The sequence below is a fragment of the Ixodes scapularis genome, unplaced genomic scaffold (genome assembly GCF_016920785.2).
Source record: "Ixodes scapularis isolate PalLabHiFi unplaced genomic scaffold, ASM1692078v2 PGA_scaffold4__175_contigs__length_147842914, whole genome shotgun sequence".
NCBI lineage: Eukaryota > Metazoa > Arthropoda > Arachnida > Ixodida > Ixodidae > Ixodes > Ixodes scapularis.
In genome coordinates, this window is record NW_024609879.1 from 133,960,954 (window position 1) to 133,988,651 (window position 27,698).

The 27,698-nt window shown below is 44.8% G+C and overlaps 1 pseudogene; it reads right to left on the minus strand.

The window, feature by feature from the left end:
• Positions 1 to 4,170: 4,170 nt before the first annotated feature.
• Positions 4,171 to 5,242, minus strand: LOC115319240 (annotated as a pseudogene).
• Positions 5,243 to 27,698: the final 22,456 nt, after the last annotated feature.

Consider the following 27,698-nt stretch of genomic DNA (forward strand, 5'->3'; position numbering starts at 1 on the left):
CTGGGAGATTATGCTCATTGAAAGAAGGATGGGATTCCCACTTCCTGATTTTAAACTGGGCTTTAGCACCATTTAAAACTGACAAACTTAATATATTTTGTCCAGAGTATGTGAAATACGTTCAGATAAAGAAGCAACAACTACATACGACTGATACGCATAGTATATAATAGACACATCCAACGTCGCTTTTATTATATCTACGAATTTCTTCTTAATAGAGTTTCTCTCGCACACTTGTCAAGCAGAAGGCTGGAACGTGACCTAGTTTTCTTGTACAACGTTCGACACTGACTTGCTTTTGGGAAGTATTAATTTTCACGTTCCCTTGCCGTTTTACTAGACATTTTACTATTTCTACGTTCATTCAATTTGTAGTGTGTTGCTAATGTCTCGTTTGCAGACTTCGTTCGAAAGAAGCGCGTTGTTTAGCCTTGACATATTCAGTGACATTTCCGTTTTCATAAAAAGTTAAGACACCACACGGCAACCGTTTAGCGTGCGTACTTTCCGTGCATCTCTTCCACTGGTCAATTTTATGCTATCTTGTCCCTTGATCGGCCACGTTTGTTCGCTTGGTATTTACTTTTTTATTGTGTGTACCAAAGTGAAGACCACTGTGGTTGGTTTTGAACACATTAAATAAAGATTTATAATTATTATTATTATTATCCTTAACCTTAACGTTCCTTATCATATGAAGTCTATTATTATTATTATTATTACTATTTTTATAAACTGTCGAGCTTACCCTCTTAAAGTGAGTGCACCCCTTTGTGTTTGTGGAATTAGACCTTTTCGAACACTACCAGGCAAGTGATCTCTTGCTGCCTAACGCCTCTCGGAATTGTTGTTTTAATTTGGCTTCCCTAAAATAGTCATGGCGACAGGGTTTCTTTGTTTAACTTTATATTTCATGAAATATTTACCACTCGAAATCAGATGTTAACAACATAGCTTATGTTCCAGGCTCTCTTGCTATGGCAGTATGTAAAAACCACCGTTTTTAAAACAGAGGAACCTTTCTTGCATATTGCTACATCTACTGGCCGCCACTTTTGTGGCCAGTAGAAGCTGAGTAATTTATACATTTCGGCTGAGTAATTTCTATATTTAGGAGGGAGATGGGATACGTTAAATAATTCATGGAAGGTGCTTTTCATGTGCTTACATTGTAGTTAACCGAAATGTCCTACAACTTATATCTTTAAATAAATGTCACCACATTGTCAACGCCATCAGATAGACCAGATTGTCAGTCAACGTTTTGCTGAGAGCACTGTTGAAGAAGTGCTCTTGGAGGGCCCTTAAAAAGAGCACTTCTTCAGGACCCCCAAAAAAGCTCGCTTAGAAAAACTATTGACTGAAGCCTCTGTGAATACCAGGAGCTCCCGATATTAATAACGTTTTATTATTTAATGTTATTGTATTAGCGTGATCTTCAGCACTTATTTAACTCGGGTATCAAATGATACCCGCGGGTGTCAGTGTTCTATCATTTATAACTTGGCGTTTTTCTTAAAAATAATCCTATGTGTGATATTGGGAGGAGGCTTGAAACCTCGGGAGAGGAACGAGGCAGTGCACATGCGAAGGTTTTTTTTAATGGTAAAAACAGAATGTATATAAACGTACCAACTGGGGTATGGTAATAAGCACTTACCTTTTAAGAGCTCGAAGGCTCATGTGCATCCTCCAGAGTCATACTGGATTGACATACAACAAATATTAATCAAGTAGAAAGACAAGGCGAAAGAAGTCCTGTTTAATTGCAGAAATCAACATATTACAGTTAATCGAGACGTTTCTTCCAGCGCAAAATGGCAAGGCCTAAAATTGTGACTATAATCAATACCAAAATGTGAACGGCAGGGAGGTCTTTCAGTTGCCCCGCCCTCAGAGCGAGCTTCCTATATTTGATAACACTTTAGCGTCTCGTGAGTTTCGGGAGTGCACGCGCAGTCAAAGCGCAGAGGATGGCAATGGTCCCCTGTTGGGGGCCGGTCATCCGAAAGAAACGCCCTGGCGTTCTCATCCTTTCAGTAACTATACATCGTTATAATATTTAGACATTCACAGCCCAATGTGAAATCTTCACAGCCCAGCTTGCCTTTTTCTCGCTTCGGAAGGCCAGTAAAATACGCGCGATACGTTCGAACGCTGAACCTGAAACCGGCAAAAAGCCAGCTTTCGGAATGGCCAACGTTATTAGAACCAACTCAGTTCTGGAACTCCGCTCCGGAGGGGGGTCCCTTTGTGTGGCGCCTGTTAGAGGGCGCGCGCTCCGCATTAATACTCGCTATCATCATCATTGACGGCGCGCTTGTGGCCGTTGCCATTACATCTGGCGTTGCATCTGGCCTACTGAGCTTACGGAGGTTCGTGGCGCTTTTTCTTACAGCAGCAGACGACTTTCAAATTGTTTCTGCTGCAGTTGGTAGTCATCGGCAAATCTACTATTACAGTAGGTACAAACTTGCCCTGATTGTAACCACCGGATTGTGGCGCCGACGAATTTGGGTTGTTCGAAACGCTTCGCGCTGTCAGCACAGCTAAGGCAGCAGAATTTTACAATAATGCAAAGCGTATGCCAAAACGGTCGTAGCGCTTTTCATGCTCAGATCGTAATTTTTACTGGCGAAAGGGCAAAAATTAACCGAAAACCATGCTGAACCTCGAGAGGAGTCGGGACTCGCAAGCAGCCGCGGAGCAGTAGCAAACAAAAACGCGTGGAATAATGCGCCGGCAGCGCCACCTAGCTGCAAAAAAATCGGACATGGTTTCAAACCCCCTCCAATGTACAGCGTCTATGGGAGGTTCCATAACTGAGTTGATCTAGTAACGGTGGTATAGACCATTCCGCTGGGAAGAGCGGAGAAAGGAAAAAATGCCCTCTCCCTCTCACCCCCCTTGTCGTCTGCTCCGCCAAGTGGGCTGTACCTAACATCCAGCTGGTGCCCTAACTCGGTTTAAAATTGCATCGTTTCGGAAATTTCAAGCGCAGCGATGCGCAAATTTCGATATGCAAGTTATTATGTAATGCTATCTTCGATAAAAAGACTAACCGGGTCCGATTGCGCTGTTACCTGCGTGCAAATAAAGAAAAGAAATGGAAAAACTGTGTCCGAGTCGGTAGGTCTGTCCGGTGAAAAGTAAATCCGGTTGTTGTAGTTTTTTTACTGTACAAAGTTTGTAATGGTGTAGGCCTTTAGCGACAATGAGTGGAAGTCTGGAATAACAAATAAAAACGTGTTCTTCTGACGCAATAGACGCAGTGTTTGAGGGCAGTACTGCCGGCTGACTCCCTTATTGAAGTAACGAAACAAAGATAGGCTAGTTGATAATTTACTGAAATAAAACAAGAGGACGCTATAGGCTGATCTTGGTGTAGCCAAAAATATTCTAAGAACGCGAAACACTTCACAACTGCAGCCACAAGCGAGAGTTCGATGTTCGGTAGAGCCTGCCGGTACAGTCGGAAGATGGAGAACGGCAACCTCCCGGTTTGTCGTCTGCTAGCGGAATCAGGCGCGTGCCCTTTCTCTCGTTTACCCCACCGAACCTGTTGAACTTCCCGGATGTCTGGAGAGGGCACTACGGTTGAGCAAAATGGCGCCGCCCTGGGAGCAGGGAAACACGAAAAGCCGAAAATCGCAACTCCGGCCCGCCGCTCGCCCTCTCGCGGATATCGAAGAACCAGAGGAGCGGGGACGGCGGCGGAGGCGGAGGCCAGGAATATCTGCCTTGTGTATCGCCGTTGCCACGTGGTTATGGTGGGCGTAATCGCGTTTCATGCAGCTTTAACAGATATAAAAACGAGTACGGTGATGTTGGAATTGTTGCCTTGCGCTTCGAAACTTCCAAACTGTTTGTCCCTAACCTCAAGGTTGTTTTTTTTCTTTACTATAATGCTCATTTTATTAACGCACAGCAACATCTCCGTCACCTGTGATATGCTCCTGACCTGACGGTTTTATATTTATAGCCTAATAAATTCATTTTGCCGCACTGAACAGCGTCAGCTAGCAGGGGCATGAGAAATCCTGGAGTGTCAATCCCCACCTATGGCGCCACCATAAGACTAACGCCCCGCCATCTATAGGGCGTTAGAGTTGCGAATAAGTGACTAACATATAAACCTGACACTTAGTGTTCATCACCACAGTAACATTACATATCAACACTCTTTACATCAGATGAAGCGGCATCATCGGCTTTCATGGCATTTACATTTCCGAGCTTGTCGTCGACACTTCTCAACATTGATCGTTTTCTGACGAACATCAACATGACCAGAAACACAATAACCACCATCACCACTGTCACGAAGCAGGAAGACCGGAGGATCATAGTCCAGGAATGACCCGACGAACAACGGTGGGGAAAGCGCTCCCAAACTGGACGCCACGATGACCAGTGCCATCATACCGTTGCTGATGTCCATGTAGTTCGCCGTCCAAGCGACAATGACGCCGTAGATTGGTCCTTGCCCCAACCCCAGAAGCGCCGAACTCACCCAAAGTACCGTCTTGGACGAGTTGCGCCATAGGACAAAGACGGTCGCCGTACCGGCCAAGATGACGTGCGACCCTAGAAGCATCTGGAATGGCGTCACCCTGATGGCTAGCAGGGAGGAGCCCATCCGGCAGCCCGCGAAGGATAAGAAGTAAACGGCTGCTACTCGGGCCGCTGTTGATTTGGGCAGATGGAGGTCGCACTTGACCGCGTACGCTGTAATCATCTGCGCCACAGTGCACTCCTGCGCGACGTAGACGCTGAGGTACATAGACAACAAGGTCAGAAGGATCCTCTTGGAGTGGATGTCCTTCGCTGCTTCTTTTTGGTGCAGCGCGTCTTCCAAAGAGCTCTGCTTTGGCGGCTTGGAGTCGCTGCCGTCGATGCAGTATAGCACGATCATAGAAATTATGGGGAGGAGGTAGAAGCCACTGGCGATGCCGAAAGCGTATTGGATCGTCGATTCTATGCGACTCGAGCTCTGGGTGTCATTAAGAATGGGGTGGTTGGCATGGCTTTGGAGGAACGAGGTTTTGTTGAACGCGATGAGGGGTTCTGCAATGGCTTCGTAGTCCGTCGTTGGAAGCATGGATAGAAAGGGCGTTGCTTTCAGAGGAGCCACCAGACAGCCGACGGCGAAGGCTAAGTGGAACACCTGCAAGGCGGGGCTGCTGTTTTTGGTCCACATCCTGATGATCCAGACGTTGGCGCCTGGAAGACTTGTCATTATAATTTTTGCAAGAAACAATTTTAAATGATATAATTGTTGAAGCAAATGCCGCGAGAACATGAAAATCTGGGAAAAAATACGTGCTCAAACATTTGGATTTTTCCGTTCGGCGCTTGCGTAGCACTGCTGATGTCACCTGCGGTGCGGAGACGTTGGTTGCCGAGCCCGTGCAAGAGAGCGGAATCGACGTTATTGGTGTTCTTGGCACGATTTGTTTCGCTTTGTAAGACCAGCTAGGAACCCTTTGATCCCTATTTCCCGTCGTGGCTAGGACATAAGGGAATCGAGCGAAAATGTTCTGCCTACACTACGCCCCCAATACAAAAATTGTAAAAATTAATTAATTAGTTTAGTAAATACTAGTTAATTGATTAACCAGCCTTATTTTTTCAAGTGCCTCCCCCTTCCATGGTCACCAACCCTAGGGCTAAATGAATCCTACCCCGAGGTCCCTTTTCTAAATATTCAGGATCCTCAAAAGAAAGCCCTCTATATACGAAAATATCAAGGAAATGCGACGACACGAACATACTTCTTGTATTGCGCACGCGAAAACGATTTTTAGCTTGTCCCCAAGGGCGAAGTGAAGCGAAGACGAAAAAAATGAGATGTTTTCAAATCTCTGTAACGCGAAATTAGAGCACATCTCTTGAGGAGGAGGGAGGAAGGGTACGGAGGGGAGAGTATGCCCCTCCTCCTCCTTATCCTCCTCCCACTCCTTTCCTTCTCTCCTCTCTCCCCCCTCCTTCCATTCTCCTCCTGTCCCCGTCTCACCTACTTCTCCTCCCTCTTCTTCCTCCTCCTTTCTTCCTGCTCCTCCGCACCTTCCCCTTCTCCTCCTTTGTACCTACTCCTCCTCCTCCTCCTCCTCTATACCCTCCCCTCCTTTCACAGTTTCCCACCTAAATTCAGCTGAAAAATTGACGCCACGTCACCTCAACACCAATTCAATTCCACGCTGTAGAGGTCACTGCTGTTCAATTGCTATTGAGGTCACGTGATGTCAATTTTCCCGCTAAATCTAGCGGAGAAACTGAATTTGTTCATAGGATACGTGACACCAAGTCATGTGACGTCATTTTCCCTGCTAAATTTAGCAAAGAAACTGAAGTATTGCTGAGGTCATGTGACATTATGCATGATGGGAAAACAGCTCAGAAAACACGGACTAAGAAGAGGAACACACACGACAAGACAATGCTGTAACACATATTCCTGTCGTGTGTGTTCCTCTTCGTAGTCCGTGTTACAGCATTGTCCTGTCGTGTGTGTTCCTCTTCGTAGTCAGTGTTTTCTGAGCTGTTTTCCCCATCATGTATAACGTCAACCAACTGGCCCAGTTCTCTACCTTGTCACGTGACATCATTTTTTACGCAAAATCTAGCAGAGAAACTGATTTTTTGTATGAGGGTTGTGACACCAAAGTTATACGATGTCATTTTCCCCGCTAAATTTAGCTGCGAAACTGAATTGGTGCTGAGGTCACGCTACGTCAATTTTCCTGCTAAATTTAGCGCAATTACGCCGACACCGACGGCGACGCCGACGCCGCGAACCCCGGAAACGGGCGCTTAAGAGCTGTGCTCTAAAAGAAAAGCTGTGTATAGTTATGTCTCGTAAATTTGTATACCGTTAATATGGACACCCGGCATTGTGGACGGACTTTTTTGGGCACCGATCTTTAGCCATGCGATTCTTCCCCGCTAATATGGAAACCCGCAATCCGAACTATGAATAACTATTTTGGGAACGAATTGGGTAAATACAGGCATTTTTGTCTCGTTATTATGGACTCCAGTACATATAAGGGGTATGCACTAGCGAACATAGCTGAAAGAATGGCTGCTCAGCGCGTGTTGATGACGATCTTCCACGAAAATGGTTGATATGTCACCACTCAGGCAAAAGCGCATGTGTGTAAGATGAACGCACTCTAGCTAGAGATGTCTCGCGAGTCTCCAATGGCTGCGCTGCCTACATATCATTACAACGCACATGTTGCAGACACATCACACACGAAAACAAGAAGGACCCACAAGAATCACGTTTCTGAAGATGCTCTAGGCAATAGTTATTCGACGCTGTCTCTAAAGAACCTCTTCTAATGCGGTTACAGTATGTTACATATTTATTGTACAGCGCCCTCATTGTGCCTTGCCTTTGTTTTACTCACTTTCAACACCTGAGGGATTGCTTAAAGCAACTCCTCAGGTGCAACCCCCCAAAACCTCTTAAAGCAACCACTCAGGAAGAATGCTTACACCTCAAGGGGTTTGACATTCTTCATTTGAAATTGCATATTTGGGGGAAGAACTCCGCTACATGATGTTTTTGCTGCTCCATCATTGGGGAGTTTTAGTCGATCGTTCGATAACAGTACGATGTATGCGCATAGGCGGCCACGGAGTATCGGGTATCGATATCGCAGTTATCGGAACGATCTGCTTAAATTCTCTATTAGCGCGTGCACCTGCTAGTACCGTCGATTGCCCGCGTATACGCTTGTTGCGAATGCATGCGTATAAAACAGAGGAAACCAAAATGCGTGGCAACAGCGCAACTCCCGACGTCGTCCTCTTTTAGAAAAAAGACAGAGCGGCAGCATTGTAGTCATCTAGTGCGTTCTGTGGCTAGCTATACACGCCAGGAATTCGGTTGGGAGTCTTTAAATGAATAGCAACATAATTCCATGACTTGTATAGTATTCAGGTCGCTGACATAATGAGATGGACAGGACAAGGTTTTTCGAAAGTTCGGCCTTGAGCACGTGATCGTTGCCTTCCGCCATATTTTTGCAGCGCGTGCCCGCTCGAAGTTCAGGAGATGCCGATGGCATCTCGCGACGCTATGCGGAGAACAAGTCGTGGGCTTCTTGAGCAGGAGTGGTGGTGACGTCAGAACGACACCGGGCTCTTATTGGCTAATTGAAAAAAGAACAACAATAGTGGGTAGACCTTAATGCTAGATGCCTTGAGGTCTAACCACTATTTTTTTTCAATCAGCCAATAGGTGACCGGCGTTTGAGCCGGAAGTTTCGTCATCCGAAGCGAGGCACCACGTGACTTCACGCTTCCGGTTCGTCTGGTGCCGGTCGCGGTTCGTCCAGCTGCATCAAGAGCCCTTCTAGGCGTGGTGGCCGTGCTGTATTCGCGGTGAAAATGGCTTACAGCTCCGCGGTACGTTGTTCTAACGCAAGCCATAGAGGGCATAAGATGTTCCAGTTCCCGTGTAACAAAGCATGGAAGCAACGATGGGCCGTCGCTGTTAAGCGAGTGAAAGAGCGAGATGACCTGTGACAGACAAACGCCGGTGACCGTTTAAGCGCGGCCACTATTGTTACAGGCCAGTACAACGTGTTCTCTCTTTCTTCGGGTAGGGCCAGTGGGAAATAACTATCTCTAACAGTCTTTTGGCATCCACCAAAAGCGTCTCAATTATTCCACGAAGGGGTGACCGCTGCTTGTCGTACAAGGCATCTGCGAGAACGCGGGATGCGATCTCGCAGGCAATCAGTTTATGGAACAAAGTTTCGTCAACATGCAGTGCCATTGCCAGGCCGTTTAATCGTTACATCGACAGTTCAGATTAACATTTTCTGTGATGAGCCGCCGCAGACTGTTCCCGGGAAGCAGCGTGGATGGCTGGCTTGCTATAATATAAATAAACAAAAGGACAGGTCAGCTTTTTGTAATATAAAGAAACACTTTAATGTTAGTGCTCATAACATTGCTTTACAGTTATGTTCTGAATGTTTTTATAACGTTTTGTACACAACAATATCGCTGTATTTTAATTTCAACATTACACTAACATTGAGAACATACCTAAAACGTTGTGTGTTTTATTTGAACGTTGCTGTAACATTTACACCTAACGCAAAACGTTCTTTCAACTTACACAACAATAAAATAGTGTTATTATAATATTTTGTGCTACCTGGGATCATCGGCTGGCACGTTACTATACGCCTCGCAAGTGGGCTCATTTTCGTCTTCTGCGCATGAGAAAGGAAGTGGCGGTGACGTCAGAACGCCGAGCCCTGATTGGCTGATCGCGACCCCCTATTTGAGCGTCGTCTGCTCCTTTGCAACGTCGTCTGCTCGCAACGTCGTCTGCGTCTGTCTTACCTTTCCTGCGACTTTCCGAAGTCGAGCGAGCTCGACTTCGCCTTTCAGAGAGGGCAGACGAAATAACTCGAGCGGTACGTTGTTTTCGTCTTACAACTAGCAGACGCGTATCAAGGAGAGAAGTCAAAGGACTCACTAGCGAGGTGTCCCGAGGCGCCGAGGTTTGTTTGCTAAGAACCGAGAGTGAGCGTGTTAGTGTCCGCAAGTTCCCTTCCAAATACTTTTTCTCCTCCTTTTGTGTGCGGCGAGACTCCTCAGTCTTTAACGGCGTCGGCGGGTTGGCGCAGTTAACGTCCTCTGCTAGTCAAAACGATGGTTGCTTTACCTTTCCTGCGTCTGTTGGAGATTCACTGCTTTTTCACCGGCGAGAGTCACCGTTGCCTCGGAAAACAAGGAGATGACAAGAGGAAGAGATTGACCTCTTAAGCTAAAATTGAGGTCAGCGATCAAAGTATAAGACGGGAAGGGTTCACAAGGGTCGCGCGGGCATATTCCATTCAGCACGCCAGCCGGTCGTGGTCAGACGGTCGCCAAGTCGGAGTGCCTGATAGGCCTGTCTGCCGAGTTCGCTTGGTCGTTGTCGGTGGAATCGTGGCCGTTGGAGCTTTTCCCGGGTGTTTGTGGAGCTACCGTTCTTGTTCGTCGTGGTCTGTTTCAAGTACTTTTTACTTTTTTCTTGCTGCTTGAAGTCGGGACGCGTGAGAAGCGCACTTAAAAAAATAAACGTCTGTTGGTCGTCGCGACCGCGACGCTGTCGGCCATGCTGATTTGATCGTAAGAAGTGCGTAAGACAGCTTCGGAGCTGTCGAAGGATTTCGTCGTAACCTGCGCAAAACGTACGAAAATTTCGTTTCGTGAATACGAATTCGTTCTTAAGTTTTGTCTTACGCACATTTTTGGCGTAAGATCGTTGTGTGAATCTGGCCTCTACACTTCCGAAAGTCGCAGGAAAGGTAAGACAGACGCAGACGACGTTGCGAGCAGACGACGTTGCAAAGGAGCAGACGACGCTCAGATAGGAGGTCGCGATCAGCCAATGAGGGCTCGGCATTCTGACGTCACCGCTACCCCCTGCGCAAGAAGCAGACGAACTTGCCCTCCGCATAAAGAGTGTCCTCGTGCTCTGAGAGGAGCTTTCAAATAGCCATGCCTTTAAGTTATTGCTTACACGACGCCTGCAGCAAGACCCACTTGACAACATTTTTGGAGCGATATGGCAAATGCAGGGCTGCAATACAAACCCAACAAAGGTGTATCAGTTCACCACAGGATTGAAACAGATAGGGATAAAGGAACTGTTCAAACTGTCGAGAAATGGGAACGTAGAGGATGACAAGGCTGACCGGAACCGGAACTAGATTGTGTTTAATGCCGCCCGCTAGGAGCGCTAGCTCTCACTCGTCTATCTGGGCCACTCGGGCCTATGGCAGTGTCCGCTCTTTACCTTGTGTAGTGTATATCACTCTATGCTTGTGCGTGATTTTTTGACGTATCAAAATCATTTGATATAGTTATTCACTCCATTTTGCTCAACAAACTTTGAGCTATAGGTTTCCGTAGTCCTTTTTTTGTCACTATTAAAAAGATTCTTATCTGAGCGCTTACAATTAATTTCGGTGAACGGTGTGCATAACTCTAAAGCAATTTAAAAATCTGGTGTCCCACAGGGATCTGTCCTTTCACCAATATTGTTAAATATCTATTCCACTGATATGTTTACTGCAGTTTTCGACTGTATTCTTTACCAATACGCTGATGACACTGTTACTGACACGTCACCTCTCCTGCTTAACATCAATACAGATACTCCAATATAACGTCCTTCAAATCAACTAATGGTATGGATTAATCGTAATACAATTAATATCAATATCTCTAAAACCAAACGCGTCTGCTTTCACAATCTACTAAAAGTTGTTCCTTTAAATATTCGTTTTCCCTTACACAGATCAGAATGTATCATGTGCCACTGGCATGAAATTACTTATTCATATACGTTAAATTACCTTGGAATACTCTTCAATTCATACCTATAATGGAACTCTAATCTCACAAAAATATGTTAAAAACTAAGGAGTGTTTCCTGCTTACTCTATCGTACCAAAACATTTATGGCTCTTTGTGTTCGCAAGCGTATTGCTTATTTTTTAGCCCTCAGCAACTTACGCTATGGTATAACTATTTTTGGCCAATGCTCGAGCTTATGCGAAACAAAGGTGAACAGCGTCTTGTAGGGAATACCTAGAAATGTATGCTATAACGTGACGTCCTCTAATCTAATTTTTTTTCCAAATGCTCTTAATGCCCGATTTTCAATCTTTGCTCTTGGAGACAGTTGTGCACAAGCACAACTTGAATGATGAATTTGAGTATCTTCGCTCTTCTCACGGCAGTTGCGCAAGGTATCACGATACCTCGTTCCGAGTTGCTACAATGGGTATGGTAAAAACATGCATTCATTTTATGTTTCGTGTATATTTAATTCTTTACTGCCCCCCTTTTCAGACACATCATATCCAAAAAGAAGTTTAGAAAAGCACTACGTACGCCATGTCTATTGGTATGCCGAAGATACATCCACATTTGTTTACCTTGAAAAGGAGGGGTGGGAAAAGAGGGGAAGAGCTTTATTTTTGGTAAGTAAACCTTTTAAAACTTGGATTGAGCGCGTTGGTAATAAATTCAAAATTATACGAAAGAGTCAGACGAAGAGGACGGACGGGATAAACATCTTTCAAAACGAAAGATGTTTGTCCTGTCCGTCCTCTTCGTCTGACTCTTTCGTATATTTTTAAACCTTTTTTTTTCCTCCGAGTCATGTTATTATTACTTTATACGCTAATTCAAATGTCAGAGCTCTTATGCATCTTGGAGTTTTCTAATGTTATACAACATGCGTGCTTGACAAGAGCTTCAGGTTTGTGTGTGTGTGACATTCGTGTGACACTCGCGTGACATTCGTGACCATATTTTTTTTCGTGAAATTTTTTTTTTATTGTGAGAACTAAAGTCGTTTTTCCTAAAGTCCTCCGGTGTATTTTTTTTTCATTATTTTTCTGAGATCATTTTGTCACCAGTGCTACTTAGATACAGTCACGCAAGCCCTTGCTGGCTTTGACGAACCGGCCTTGCATCATCATTGCATTTATTTTGTATACATAAATGTATTATCATTATTACGATTATCGTTATTAAAAACCTAATTTCTTCTGAGGTACCGTCGCAATTTACAAATTAAAAGCACCTTCTTTTTTAATCAATTTTTTTTTCTTAGCGGGAGCTATTTTGTGTTTACCCGGTGGTGAGCGTCGAAGTTGTTTCTGCTGTATAGTACTGTATTATGTACAATATATGTTTGTAATAAAACAGGAACTTTCGTGGTCCTAGTCGAACATGCCAAAGCAAACCGGACCTTCCGCGTATTGCCGCACCTCTGAGACATTCGCTCTGTTTATTAGGAAGCGATGTCGCCTAGGCTAGTACGGGGGAGCGAAGTTCGATCTCTAGAAATCGTACTCCGGGATCTTGTTGTCGTTGGGCCGAACGGATAAGCAGTTTCGGCCCTTTAATGCTTGACTTATCCTCTCATGGGCGTCGGCAAGGAGATGCAAAGCGGGCACACGTTTACCCAAGGCAGATTGCATCCACCCCTGGGCGAGTAAACGGGGTTATCTCAGCTTTGCTAAAAAAAATAATGAACCAAATAGAATAAAAACAATCAATGCATTTTCTTTTTAAATGCTTTACACAAAAAGGGGCTCGCCTTATAATTTTACATTAATAATACAAAAACAAACATAATAAAGTAATGGGAAGAAAGGTACAACCCCCCGCCTTTTTCTTTTAATCGTGTGAGCTTTTCTCCGCCTTCCGCAGGTAACGGGACACTTCGGTGGCAGTAACCACGTGACCTCGTGTTGTCGAGACGATGCACAACACAGCGAACTGAGGGCAGTGGTGAACGTCCCTCTTTGAGGAGGTTGGCGGGGGGAGGGGATTGGGAGTTGGAAGAACGGAAGTCTTCTTTTGGAGAATCCAGTTCCGCAAAACCACGTATGCACCAAGTCGTCAGCGCACCTTACAAGTGTAGAATAACCGAGTTCTGTCTTGTTAGCATTTGCAGATATATGTTGAAAATTAACTCCCGAGCGTGTTTTATCAAGATCGGAGAAACCCCAAGTGGAAGATGTCCTTAACTGTGGAAAATTCATGCTTTTCGGAGAGAAATTTCTAACTTCAACATTACTTTTTGTTAATGGGTAACACAGGTCAGTCCGAACTGGCCTGGAGGCTGCTTGATTCCTCGGGCATTACGCTCTTTGTGCTTTTTTTTTATCTTAATCAGTACAGAGACGATTCGCAAGTGTTCGGCTCACCCTTATCTTCCCTGGAGTTTGGAGAGTCTTACGCCTGTGTACCTTCAACATGAGCCCCCAATAATATCGGGCTATTGTTAAAATGTGGTCATCATTACAAGGGATCGTGTTTCTGCTTGTGGTCCTAAAGGAACAGGAGTTCACGGATAGTTTGATGTCAGAATACACTGGACGTGTTTTAAAGACAATCAAAGACATACCCAACGAGTTCATACTCGCTTTTGAGTCGGGAAAAGAGTTTATGGACGTCTTCGTGCCCACAAATTGCCTCAAGGACAACACTGCGCTTTTCAAGGCTTTCCTGAACTACCGAGAAAAACGAATAACGTTATGGACTGACGGCAAGATGCACTCACGTTTTTGCATGAATGATATGTGCTACACAATCAGGAAGTCCTTTTTTAAGATAGTTTACTTTATATGCGGCAAATTCGATATTGATCACCTGCGACGTAGCCTGAAGATAAATTACTTTATGTCTGCTCTTATGGTAGCGGAATATGCAAAACATTTGTCGGAAGATAATGGTAATCTTTTTCCTGTGCCGCTTCGGCCACCGTACATTAGAGCCAGCGGTAGGTACGTAATGAGCTTCGACAACGGCAGTCTCTTCTTGACTAGCGAGTTCGAAAGGAAACTCATCGAGCAACAAACTCTTACGGGGGATCTGTTCTTAGAACGGCCACGAACGCTGAATGGGAGTTTTATACACCTCATATGTATGGACACTTACGCCTGCCAGCATTCAAGCTTCAACGTTACATTAATGCTGTTGAAGCACCGCAACGCTTCGGTTAGTGTTGATCGTAATATGCCACTTCCTGAGCTCTACTCCAGCAGAGTTATAAACAGTTTAATCTACCGTGCACATAAAGACAGGGACGCCATATTTGACGTTCTTTATCATTTCGGATCGGCCGGTTTGTCATTTTATGTTCTTAAACGTGATCCGGTTCCCAAGGAGAGAATATTTATCTTGCCATTTTCATGGGAGGTATGGGTAGCACTTATCGCGTCCTGTGTGTTACTCGTCTTGACGTATGCCCTAATTATGAAGGTTATGCTGAAAAGGAATGGGAATATTTTCCTCTTGGTATTTTACATGGTGGCGGCATTCTTTCAGCAGAGCACTCAGCTCCACAAAAGCCTGTTGAGCAGCTCTCCGTCCCGGTTGCTGTACGCGATAATGGCCTTAACGTTTGTCATAATGTCGACAGCTTTCAAAGGCCGTCTGACTTCACTTCTGAACAACCTTCCGCTCGATGGAGAAGCCACCCAGTTCGTGTCGTTTGCGCATATTGTTGGAAAGGGATATCGGCTATGCATCCTCGAAAACCCGGGACTTTTCGACACTCGTAAACCACTAACCGTCTTCGAGAAAAATGGCTCATTAGAGGTTCAAAGTAAATCCTGTCAAACTTCGAACTCGGCTCTACACACACCTCGGTGGATTGAAATCTCCGCTGACGGAAGGGACACCTTCTTCACCTACAACTCGCGAACAGGTCCCAGCGAGGCATTGAGGCGAGAGCTTCTCGGAAGAGGGTACGTCGAGACCGAAGACGGCATCTGGCCGTACCCCGTAGGTCCAGAAATGAGGCCATCCTCGGTATACCGACAAGACTTCGGTGAAACATTGAGTCGGGCGATTGAGGCGGGCCTATACGAAAGGGATGCTGCCCTTGCGGAGTACAAGAGCAAATTCTTTCGCGAGAATAGTTTGGAGCACGCTCAAGAACTGGTTCTGAACTTCGGCGATCTGAGACAGTTTTTTTTGGCTTGGTTTGTGGGCATGTCTTTCTCAGCTCTTGTACTAATTGGTGAGGTGATTTTATTTCATGCGAGATGTCAAAATCGCTCAGGTAACTTGAAGGTCATTCCTAAACAGCGTGCACAACACCGTATGCGAACCACGCGCCTTAAAAAAAGGATCCACGTCACGATCGAAAAAAAAAAAAGACAGGAAAACGTCGAACTATATTGAATCATTTGGCGTTTATATTTGGGACAGATTATGGAAGTTCCATGCCAAAAACATATTAATATGAGTAGTAGCTTTTTTGTATTTATTTTTTAAATCTTTGCAAAGCTATGCAATTTAATTACGTATCGATACTTCTATTACCTTATCGATAGTTTATGTGTATCTATCTCGTATTTCCAAACTATTTTATAATTTTTTATAAATTTAATGTATACGCTATAACGCGCAACATGAATTATCGCCGTATAAAAATTCTGAACGGCGATTCGCTCGACATAACTATTTTTTGATCCTGCAAGGGCTGCGCAAAAGTGTTTTTACAATAAATTTTTTTTCAGACTTGTGTTGATTTAGGTTATATTGATAAGACTTCCTTTCTTTTTCATTCAAAGCTGATTTACAATAAGAATATACTGTAAATCTTACTCATTTGCATTCAAAACGTATGTTCTATTAGGGTAAACTCTCAACCCTCCATTACTCCATCCAAAGATGATGTGTTTTATTCAAAAAATTTTTTTTATGTTTAAAGCTCATGTTTTGTTGTAGCATGCTGCCAACCCTTTTTTTATTCCTTCAAAGTTTATGTTCGATTTGAGCATTTTTTCAAACTTCTACTGGTTTATTCTGTGCTGATGTTCACTTAGAGGATATTGTCAGTTTTCACTTTTGTCATTTAGAGCTGATGTTTAATTAGGGTATGTAGTCAACCTTTTTCAAATCTTATTTTGAATATTAGAGTGTACTTCCTACTGACGTGTATGCTGCGAAACTAATTTTATAGGAAAAAGTAAAATGAAGAAATAGGTGTAGGATACGTTCGACAAAGTTTAAATACCCCTCACGACACAAAATTTTAAATCTCAATAAAAGGTGAAGTTTATTAGGTTTATATTCTTTATTAAAAACAGTACCAGTCATAGTTTCTTTTTGTTTAGAAATTATTCTTACTCTGTACCCTAATTTGTGTGGTCAAGCCCTTGTGGAAGTTGGTCTTGCAATGTTTCAAAATTAAATAAACTGTACTAAGTTATGATAACCTTTCCAGGAATGTAGAATTGTTATAAACGTATGAGTGTTAAATACATCTGAAGCGCTGGACATATTTTCTGCACTAGTTGTCTTTCTGTATAACATGTGTTTTTACTCAGAACAGGGATGTTCTTCTCAGTTGAAGATTTAATACAAGTATTAAGACCTGTCCCTAACTGTCTTATGACTCTCAGCTTTTTTTTTTGTTGGCAACATTGATCTTACTGTTTGCACATATCTACCATATATACGGAAACTGTGTTGGAGCAATTTGTGCAACACGCGTGATGGCCATGTACTTCATGAATGAAGGAAGCTTTCCGACGCCCTCTCTTTTTGTGTGCACTGGGTATTTGCTCGTGCAGTTTGCTGGTTTATGGCACGTTTGAGAGTAAAGGCCCGTTCACACGATGCATTTTTCTCGCGCATCTAGTGTCGCGAAATGTAGTGTCGCGAAATGTAGTTTCGCGAAATGGTTGCGCTGTCTGAACGAGTCCGAAAAGGACGCGCGCATCTAAAAAAAGTTGCGCGCACACCTCGCTTCTGGAGCGAGCTTTTGCTGAAACTTTGCCGAGTCCTGTCAATCACTCTGAGGGCGCCGCCAATGGCCGCTCAGAAACGCTCTCACGTGGCCTTTGAGGGGGGAGCGAGCTGTTTGAGAAGACCACTTCACTGCCGGTGTTGTAGCGGAGCCAAATCCGAAAAAAACCGAAACCACGAACGATGGATACTGCCGGCACTTCCGCAAGCACGTCAAGCACCACTGAAGGAAAGTGAGTAGCATATCGGAAAAAATCCAGCGATGTACGAAGACAATTAGCGGGAGTTGGCGAGATTAGAATAGTGCTCACAGCGTTGTTGTCGCGACGATACCGCTGGATAAGAGACCATCGAGTAAACTGAAACCAAGTTTGCTTTGTTTACAAGCGAACGTGAAACCATGTGCGCTCTCTGAAACAGTTGGCGCAGTAAACTCGGGGCAGACATGGGCGCCGAGAAGTAACCAGATTGGGCACGTAGCGTTTCTATGAATACCATGTGCATTGATAGGAGATTTGGCAATGAATTGGCTGCGTACGGGCTCGGCGCCGGCACATGTCCTGCACGTACAGGTTGCCGCCTCAATCGGCTTAGCGCACACGCGAGATCGCTCCAAGCAGTGCAGTATGTGAGAAAAAAAAAATTAAAGTGAATTGTCTGCATAAAATGCGGAAAGCAGGTCCCCAGATAAATAGCGATCTGATTCGGAGCTCACTCAAAACGGTGCATCGGTGTGTGTTGTTGTTGCACGCGAAGCGGTACGTGTGGACGAGCACATTTCGCGAAACGTGAGTGTCGCGAAACTGTTGCGCGCCTAAAAGATGCATCATGTGAGCAGACCTTAAGGCTCACTTATGAAACGCCTTGAAGTTTGATGTGTCTTTTCTCTGTTAAAAGTGGACACGGAACTTGTGTAAATTCAATGATTGTATCTGTGGAATATCAAAATCGCTGTGTACAAAGATGTATGTCAATAAATGAAGTGTTTCTGTGTTGAACATATTTATTATGTTTCTGTCTTTCGCCGTTATTCACTCGCATCAGTTACTGATACTGATGACTTTTTCTACCTCTCGTTCTGCGATTTGAACAGTAATATTATTTATAGCTTATTCCAAGCATGCCTCCTTTTTCATATGTATCAAGAAAAGTTTAATCACCGTAGTGTCCACGACTGTGATGTTGATGGACGAGTTCAAAAGTGAGCCCGATTCACCCCCAAGTAACTCTGTTCATAAATATTAACATGATATCTCTCTGGGAGTATGCTAACTTTACCATTGTCATGTAAGGGCTGACTAGGCTCAAATCTCATACACAATTTTACAAGTTCACAATAGAATCTCTACAGTAATATATCCGCACTCCTGTAGTGGGATGGACATAAGCTAGTTAATTTAGATCAAAGGAACAACAGCTTGGAGACCGATCACGTTACAAAACATAAGATGAAAAAAAAAAGAAAAAAACTGGCCGATCCGCAATAATCAAGATCGTCAAAAAGGCTCTTTCTATTTCTAGCTTCACGATTATATAAACTACTTGCATGTAATTAAGTACATCTTAACAAAAAAAAAAAAAAAAAACAAAAAAAAAACGTGCCGTAACATAGAATGTTAACGGAGTTGCAGAGCGTTAACAGCTTTAATGTAACGTTGAAGCTCGGATATTGGCAAGCGTAAGTACTTGCACATGCGAGGTGTATAAAGCTCCCATCCAGCGTCGGTTGCCGTTGTAACAATATACACCTCCGTCAAGGTTTCATGTTCAATTAGCTTCCTTTCGAACTCGCTATTCTTTCACCCCTCACTTATCGTAATTGTTACCGTTCGCGGACTTTGTGAAACCACATCGTCTGTCACTTGCATGCGTCACTCGCCAGTGAACTGTGAGCATATCACTTCTTTACATGCCCACAATTCACGGTCGCGTGGCATGCCAGTCTCTCGCCTACCGAGTGTTCAGCCCAGAGGACCGCTGCTTCCCGGCGGAGCAAAGCCCCGCCTGGTGCCCTTCATCTGGTTGCTCGGCGGCGACGAGCCTACAAATTGCAAGATCAGCCCACAAGCAGCCGTGGCCAGGACAAACAAAAAATATAGCATCGTCACCCCCAAGATTACTCCCTTCGAGCGGGACGTTGCCGGCTTGTTTCTCGCGGCTTCCGAATTTCAACTTCCGCTGTCTCGACCGTTTTATTGGCGGATTGGAATATTTATTGCCTAGTGTTTGTGGGTGGACTCTTGCTCTGATTCTTCAGGGTCGAAATTTTCGTTTTGTGTGTTTCTGTTTAACTTTTTCGTGACAGTATAGCTATTCATTTGTTTTGTCTGGCCGGCACAAGTTAGTAATGCAGTGTTACCTCAAAAAAAAAAAAAAAAAAAAAAAAAACGGAGGGAGTTGTGTGCTGCGAAGAAGCTTTTAAAGTTGGTGGGTCGCAACTACGTTGACAGTAGAACAGTGAGCCACCACGCCCGTATTTCTGTCAAAGAAGCCTGCTCCGTTTTGAAGAATAACTATGCAGCTTTGCCCGCTTTATCTTAACAACACCTCCCTAATTTTTGTATGAGCACCCGTACGGCCGAGTTCACTCTGCTTCGTCATTTGGGGCGGGTAGGGAGGAAATAATGCCCCCCCCTCCCCCTCCCCCGAAATAAAATCCTGGCTACGCCACTGCCTGACTTGGCCCGACAAGAATGATTCAGGCAGACATCTTTCTTCTCTCCTACCTTTGCCTTCTTTCCTCTTTCACCTTCCTTGGCGGCTAGGGACAACCTCGGTTGGTGATAGATGCCCTAATATAAAACCACACTTGGGTATAGTGCCTGGGCACCACTGGCAGTACAGAACATGCAGGAAAGCCCCTTTTGTTGTTGTATGTTGGCTCTCCTCTTTAATATGCTCCGTGGTAAGTGGTGCGCCGTGGATGAAAAATGCTCTCGCCCTTCTTGTGGGTCCGAAGCTAAGCCAAACCACCGATCGATCCCCCAGAAGGGGCTGCACCTAGGAACTGACTACTTTCTTGAACTTCACTGACACCACTTACATGACCAATCTTTTTATATTTCACTCAAACGACGAGAGTAAGCGCATCTCTAAGTTGTCGCCCTTTGTTGTATCGAAAGTCCTTGAAAGCAGCTAGGAGCCAATTTGCAAGCAAATAAACTTATTTCAGCTGATATCCTCGTGGTGATATTTCACAAGCACCAAGCTACGACCTTGCTCAATCTACGATTCAGCCATGATATCCAGTTGAGAGTATCAGGGCACCGAACTTTGGATGGTGTGATCTCGGATTTTGATCTGGTGGACATTTTGTAGGAGCAAATCTAGGAATGTCGGCGTTAACAAGGTGTTGTCCCCGTCAGGCGCGTCAAGATACGTGTTAGGGAATTTTTGAAGGAGCGAGTTTCCAAGAGAAGCAGATGGCAAAAACCGATTACACTTTTTCTGCAAAATAAACTCGAAGCCGTTTGTATTGACGACCCGTTTTTGATGGGAAGCTCAGAAGAAGTCCTAGTTGTTTTAAAAATAAATGCCATTAAAGGCATTTTATCCTGCTCACTGGACATAAAAGGTTAATATCATTTTCGCCCCATGACAACCCAGTAACTTAGGTAGAGGAAAGCACCGATGACCACGAAACGATAGCCTTCCAAAATGCTACAGCTATGAATGTGCCTGACTTTCTTGATTTGACTTATTTTTATCTTTACTTGAGATGTTTGGAGTGAGCAACGGCATTTTCATTCGGAAGCAAGGAATATGTATTGGCTTGTGGTTAGGCGCCGATTTTGAACGATATATCTTAAGCCCATCAAGACAGAGTCCTTTTGGAACGCCTGGATTTTGTTTATGGAACGCAAAGTTTTTATATTTGTTGATGATTATTAAGATTTCGTTGACCTCAATATTTCTCACTTCCCCTGGACGGTGGACAGTCTTTTAAATCGTTAGTAATGCCCCAAACCCTCTCCAAGTTACGCATGAAGTACCTGCGAATAACCTCATACAGTTTTTAGGACATTGAAGTCACACTATTGGAGAAAGATACGCAGAGAATTCGAGGAAAGACCGTCAATGTATAAAGCACTAACCTTTTAGCATAACAGATTAACAAAATTATAAAAAAAAATCGGATATCTGAACTGTAGAGTAACGCTTTTTGTCCCCAACCCGCTACGTAGCTTCCGTTGCCAGCGGTATAGTCATGTCTCACGCACCTGCCGTGGTTGCGAGACCTGTAATAGGTCCAGGAGTACTGACCATGGTACCGATGGCTGAAAAGAGGAATCCAAACGTGTGAACTGCGGTGATAAGCATTTGGCCTACTCGAAAGCAAGGGATTGTTACAAGAGAGCAAGAGAGAGGAAGAAATGATCACTCTCAAAGGTAACGAAAACGTCTAGTACAAAGAAGCAAAGCGTCCCTCTAAAAAGCTCCGCTTTTTAGAGGGGCTTCTTTGCCGAACTGGTGGGCAGGGGACCGGCACCGCCTGAGGTAACCGCGGCGACTCGGGCGCCTTCCCTGCGCTTTAAAAAATCGCAGCCTCCACAGCAAAAGCAGTGGAGATGACACCGTCACGGGGCTCGGTTTCTCCCCCCCCCCCCTGGTGATGTCCTTAAAGCAGTCTTGTACACGTTACTAAAAAAAAGTAATCGATTACAATTACTATTACTCTTGGCTAAAAAGTATTCGATTAGATTACTTGATTACTCGACGGCAAAAGTAATTGGACATTACTTAAAGAAGTAAGCGTTACTTTTCCGATTACTTTATTGTGTGAAGACACATCTTTATCGCTCATAACAATGAACTAGTTCCAACCTATATTTCAAATTTGCACAAGTTTTGAAGAAGAAAAACTGGCTCCCTCTTCGTGGTCGTTGCTCCTTCACAATGCGGACGCAAGCATAGAATTCGTTTGAAGACGTTTAATGATTTGGGCGTTCGCCAGTTTGTGTGTGTGTGTGGGGGGGGGGGGGGGGGGGAGCGGAGGGGGTTTTAGATCTTGTTAAGCTTGAGCAAGGGTTGTCGCGCAAAGTTTGCGTCGCTTATTTTATTATTCACATGTAGATGAGCTCGCATGTTATACAAAAGAGCAGCAGCTCCAGGATTTGAAACGGATCATGTGTAGTATCCATTAGAGGAAGAGATCGCCCCGACCACTTCTCAACTCGAAACATTGCTTGTCACAAAGACCACGTAGGGGAAATGGGGAAATATTTCAACTGCCTTTGTTATATTTTGCATCCGCTTTAGGAATTCTTCGGTTCTGGTTCTCCTACGGGCTGCGAATAGGTACCCTAAGCAGGATTTTTTTTTATTTTTTTATTTTTGTTTGTGTGTGCGTGAGGGGGCTAGTTTGAACGAAGGACTCACAAAGCTACATTCTGCTTCCTCAAACTTCGACCCGAATGGTCTTTGTCACGCACTGTGGCTTCCCTGGGGCTTCCAACTCCCAGTCCCAGCTCGAAAAAAAAAAAAAAAGAAAAAAAAAAAAAACCGGACATTCTACAGAAACTGTACATAGAAAGAGATTGACATCGTTTCCTACAGCTCCGCAAAAATCTTTCTTTTTTCCGTTCGAAAAAAAAAATGCAAATTTTATTTTTGTCATTTCATAAAAAAAAGGCGTGTGCCGGGGGGGGGGGGGGGGGGGGGGAGGGAGGGTGGTCCCGTAAACAAGTTGTAACGGTTACAAGTAATTTTATTACTTCAAAAAGTAATCAGATTACTCTTGTGATTACTGCCTAATAAAAGTAATCAACTGATTGCAAAATTACTCCAAAAAGTAATCGATTACAAGTAATTTGACTACTTGTAATGCGTACGGTACAAGTCTGCTTTAACACCCCCTCCCAAAGCTACCTGATCCCAAAGAAAAAGGTCAGGATGAGTAGACCGTCCAAGTTTAGTCATGCTACTAGGGGCACGTAAGTGTGGCCGCACTGTGAGCCAATAGTTCATTATATTTGATCATTGTTTAGTTTTTAATACCATTCATACCATCCAGTTCATATTTAAGGGAAATATTCGTAACGCCTGTGCCAACATCGACGATATTAAGGACGTCTTCAATGCTTGCAAACCTGTTGCGGCATGTCCTTAAAAATCTTTTTTAGTTTTTACGGACAACTTTAAAATAAATTGCGCAATCTACCAAACTGAGATGGGTAATGACACACACGGCGGCGGCGGGATCATATTAGCTAGAGCGGACGTCCCTTGCCGCCAAATACCGCTAAGCTCTAACCTTTATGTAGTTACAGCTCGCGTAGGGGTATCTCGTCCTCGTCCTTTATGCCCTTCATACAATCCATTGGTTTATGAATTATACCAACAAAAGCTTGAGGCTTTAATAGCAGAACTGCCCACAACATTTCTATTGATTGGAAACATGAATGGCCACAATTTTCTTCGGGGAAGTATCCGCAATTCTACAAAAGGAAAATAAATATAAGATTTTATTGTGCGTAGCCACATTGTCTTGATGAATTATTGGGAACCAACTCACCTCGACATGGTTAATAACTCATAATCATCCATTGATCTAACACTCTGCTCATCATTTTTAGAATAAATGTATACATTAACTGTCCACGACTTCCCTTTAAGTAATTATCGTAAGCCGTGCAAAAAGCCGGGTTATAACGCGACAATCGAAAAGCAAATTCTGGGTATACAGGATCAATAATTGCATACCTCTCAACAGAAGAACTGTGGAACTAGTTGTCTGTAATTGAATGAAAATAGCACACCGTCTCGATATATTCTGATCCACGAAGGGAAAGAGAACACCTCTATTGAAGAACAAACTGAACTACTTGCCTGCACTTTTGTGAATACTTCATCGAAAAAACTGTTCCGCTAGTTTCTATTGCTATAGGACCACACAAGAAAACGCATAAACGAATGCCCACTGCTGTAGTAATGAAGCAAATATTAAGATCTTTACATTCCAGACGCCCCAGTCAGTGCTCAATAGTACAAAACCAATGCAGTTGGCTCAACATCAATTGTGGGGCTAGTTGGTTGAACATCTAGACTGCGAAGTAACATGCACAAATGTTGTTAATTCACAGTCAAGACACTGGAGTTGGATCTGAGAATATTCATTATAGTATGTTGCAAAGTTTCTGCTCTTTCCCCAAACGCAACCTGCTTCTTTTTTTTCTTTTTTTTTTTTTTTTATAATCGCACCTTTGAGAAAAGGCATTTTCGAACTGATTGGAAAACATGTACAGTAATTCATAATTTGAAGCCGGGAAAAAACCTAAATGACCCGGGCAGCTATCGCGCAATCGCCCTGAGGAGATGAGTATAAAACGCTTGAAAAATGATTAATATAGGCTTAATAGATCGATCTCACTAAGCTTTCGGCGCATGCGTGACGCCGCCATAACTTTCGTTCACAGGATGCAGACGGCCGTGCATGCAAGGGCTTGCCTGTGCCATCTCGTGCTCCACACGCGCAGAGCTCCAGCGTGGTTGCCGCACGTGCAGGAAAACTAATGTTCCCTCGATGCATTGCGGCAGCGGTGGCGTAGTAAAGCTGGCTGGTGAGATCGGTCTATTCGGCTCATTAAAACAAGAAATTTGATAGCTCTGTCAGTTCTTCGGGATTCGGAGTCGAGGTGGAGAGCCGCGGCTGCTGCCAGTCGCTGGTGGATTGCACGACAGCTTGGATGTTGTGGGCGCTGCATCAAGGAGCTTGTCAGCTAGTTCGGCAAGGTCGTCGATGCAAATATTGCCAGAAGTGGTTGAAATCATGAGCACATTAGAGAGCAACCGCTGCAGAAAAAGTTGACGTAAGATCGAAGTGTCCATGGCCGAGGCCTGGCTTCCCAGAAGTTGTTTCATACGACGAAGGAGTTGAGGAGGTTTTCTGTCGCCGGAGTTCCTCAATGGTGAGTAGCTGCTGCAGCCGACGCTGCTCTGAAGCGATTGTTCGACAGATCAACTCATTCTTTAGGTGGTCATAGGGATCTTGGGTGGGGGAGAAATTACTATGTCACGCACCTCCGAGGCCTCGGTTGAAGACTGTGACGTGACAACTTCTCAAAATTTCGTCGTCTGAGAAGTGATGTCCTGGCCAGCGCACTCTTGTTCGATCTGAGCAAACCAAAGTTCCGGGTCCGCCGGCCGGGAGCCATCGGGTGAGTGAAGCGAGTTGTTGAGTTAAGCGACGGGTTAACTCGTCCTGGTGTTGGTCTTCGTCAGCTTCAGCCATGTCGTACGGTGTGGTCTCCAAGGCCTCAGGCGCCCACGGAGTTTTGAGACATGATAAGTGGAGGTCAGGATACTGGAGCGGGGTGGTCTGACGGTGCTGGAGGCGTAGTAGATTACGTCCGGGTCACCATATGAGGGGTAAGCTTTTACCCCTCATTTTATTTACATATATACATCTACCAAAGGCTGCCGAGGGTCCACGGTGAATCGATCGAAAAGGCTCTCCCACGAGCTGTGTTTCGTCAAGCTTCTGCTTCTTCTTTCTCGGTGTCCGATGTTCCTACAGCTCCATCGCAGTGTGGTTTCTGACTGAAAGATTTCACGCTGGATCACATTGTCAGCCTGGAGACCGAAATTAGGAATGCGTTGGTGAATTATGGAACATGTTACAATTTTAATGCGAAAGCATTATCTTTCCCATGGAGCGAACCTACGTCATTAGCTTTGAAGCCGCGCCAGAAGGCTCCTTCCCCTGTCTCCATGTCGTCTGTGACCGAAATCTGAGGCATAGGCTCCCATAGGCTGGCACGCGTCTTCAAGGAACGAGGCTCCCATTGGCTCTCGTGCAGCGGTGCGGCTGTGCGGGCGGGTGTAGCCCGAAACAACCCATTCCCGTCTGAACCTGTCCCATCTCGACCCATTCCTGAATCGACCTTTCCGTTTGAGCCCATCCCGTTTCCACCAATTCTCGAAACGACCTTCCCATTCGAACCCGTCCCTTTTCGTCCCATTCCCGAAACACCCTTCTCATTTGAACCCGTCCGGTTTCAACCGGTAGTCGAAAGACCCTTTGCGTTGTATTGTTAACGAACAATACAAACAAACCGACCTAACTGATAACAAACGATGGCCGAAACGGGAAGGTTGTTTCGGGATAGGGCGAAATGGGAAAGGATGAAACGAGAAGGTCGTTTTGAGCCGGGTCGAAACGGGAAGGTACAAACGAAAAGGTTGAAATGGGAATGGGTCGAAACGGGAACCACCCGTGCGGGCCGGGGCGAGGCTAGTAGTGCGTCGAACGCCCGCCAGGGGGCTACGACATCCCGAGAGGCTTTCCCCTCCTACTGCTGGGTGCGCCCGCTCCGCCAGCGGATGGTGGCGTCCCGGAGAATCCGGGCATACCCCCCCTCCCCCTCTTCTCTCACCTCACCCCAGCCCCCCAGCCCCCCCCCCCTCCCCCCCCCCCCCCCCCCCCACACACACACACACACTATAAAAAGGCAGGCGAAGGCGCGCGATGAAGAAGAGTGGAAGAACGACATTCATGCTTTCGCATCCACAACTCGTAAGAAGTAGCTTAATCGTATGTGGTGGAACATCCGTATGTTTATCAAGAGCTTCCTAGCAGAACGCACATTAAGGGTTAAGCTGCGATCGGGCTATTCACAAAGCCATATTCAAGAAATAGGCGTACACCATTGTAGCAACCTAAGTGTCACACCGTTTTTGATCATATGTAACTCGATTACCATACAGCTGCTCCAACAGGTCATAAGCAGCCTTTATGTTGACGACCTCCAAGTATCATCTGCAAGCAGCAAGCTTTGCTCAGTTGAAAGACTTCTTCAGATTTTTCTGAATAGGCTCTCCATGGGGTGAAAAGAAAATGGTTTCAGGGTTTTTACAGCTAAGACTGCTGTTATACATTTTACTCGACGCAAGGATCTTTTACACAACTCAGAAGGTTCCAAGGCATAACCTTTGAGCGAAATCTAACTCTGGGACGCCACATTATAGACCTGCGCACCCCAAGAAAAGTAACATTGGGAAATCCCTAGCAGGCAAACTACGGGGGGCTGATGAAACCTCCATGCTTCGTATCTATCCTTCTACCATATGGTCCACGCTCGACTATGGGTATATATATATATATATTGTACTCTTCCGCGAGAATCAGCACACTCAAAATTCTAGACACAGTGCACCGTGTGTGCCTTAGGTCATGGACAGGGGCTTTCCGAACTTCAGCGGTAGAAAGTCTTTATATTATTACAAATGAGCATATCCTGTAAATTCGAACAGAACGACTGCCCCTCACTACTTTCTTTGGCAAGGATCTCCATTAGGTCACATGTTTTATGACACTGTATTCGACCGACGATTTACAACAACTTTTGCACACAAGCAATCAGTAGTACCAACTTCTGGAATAGGATTGGCTTCAC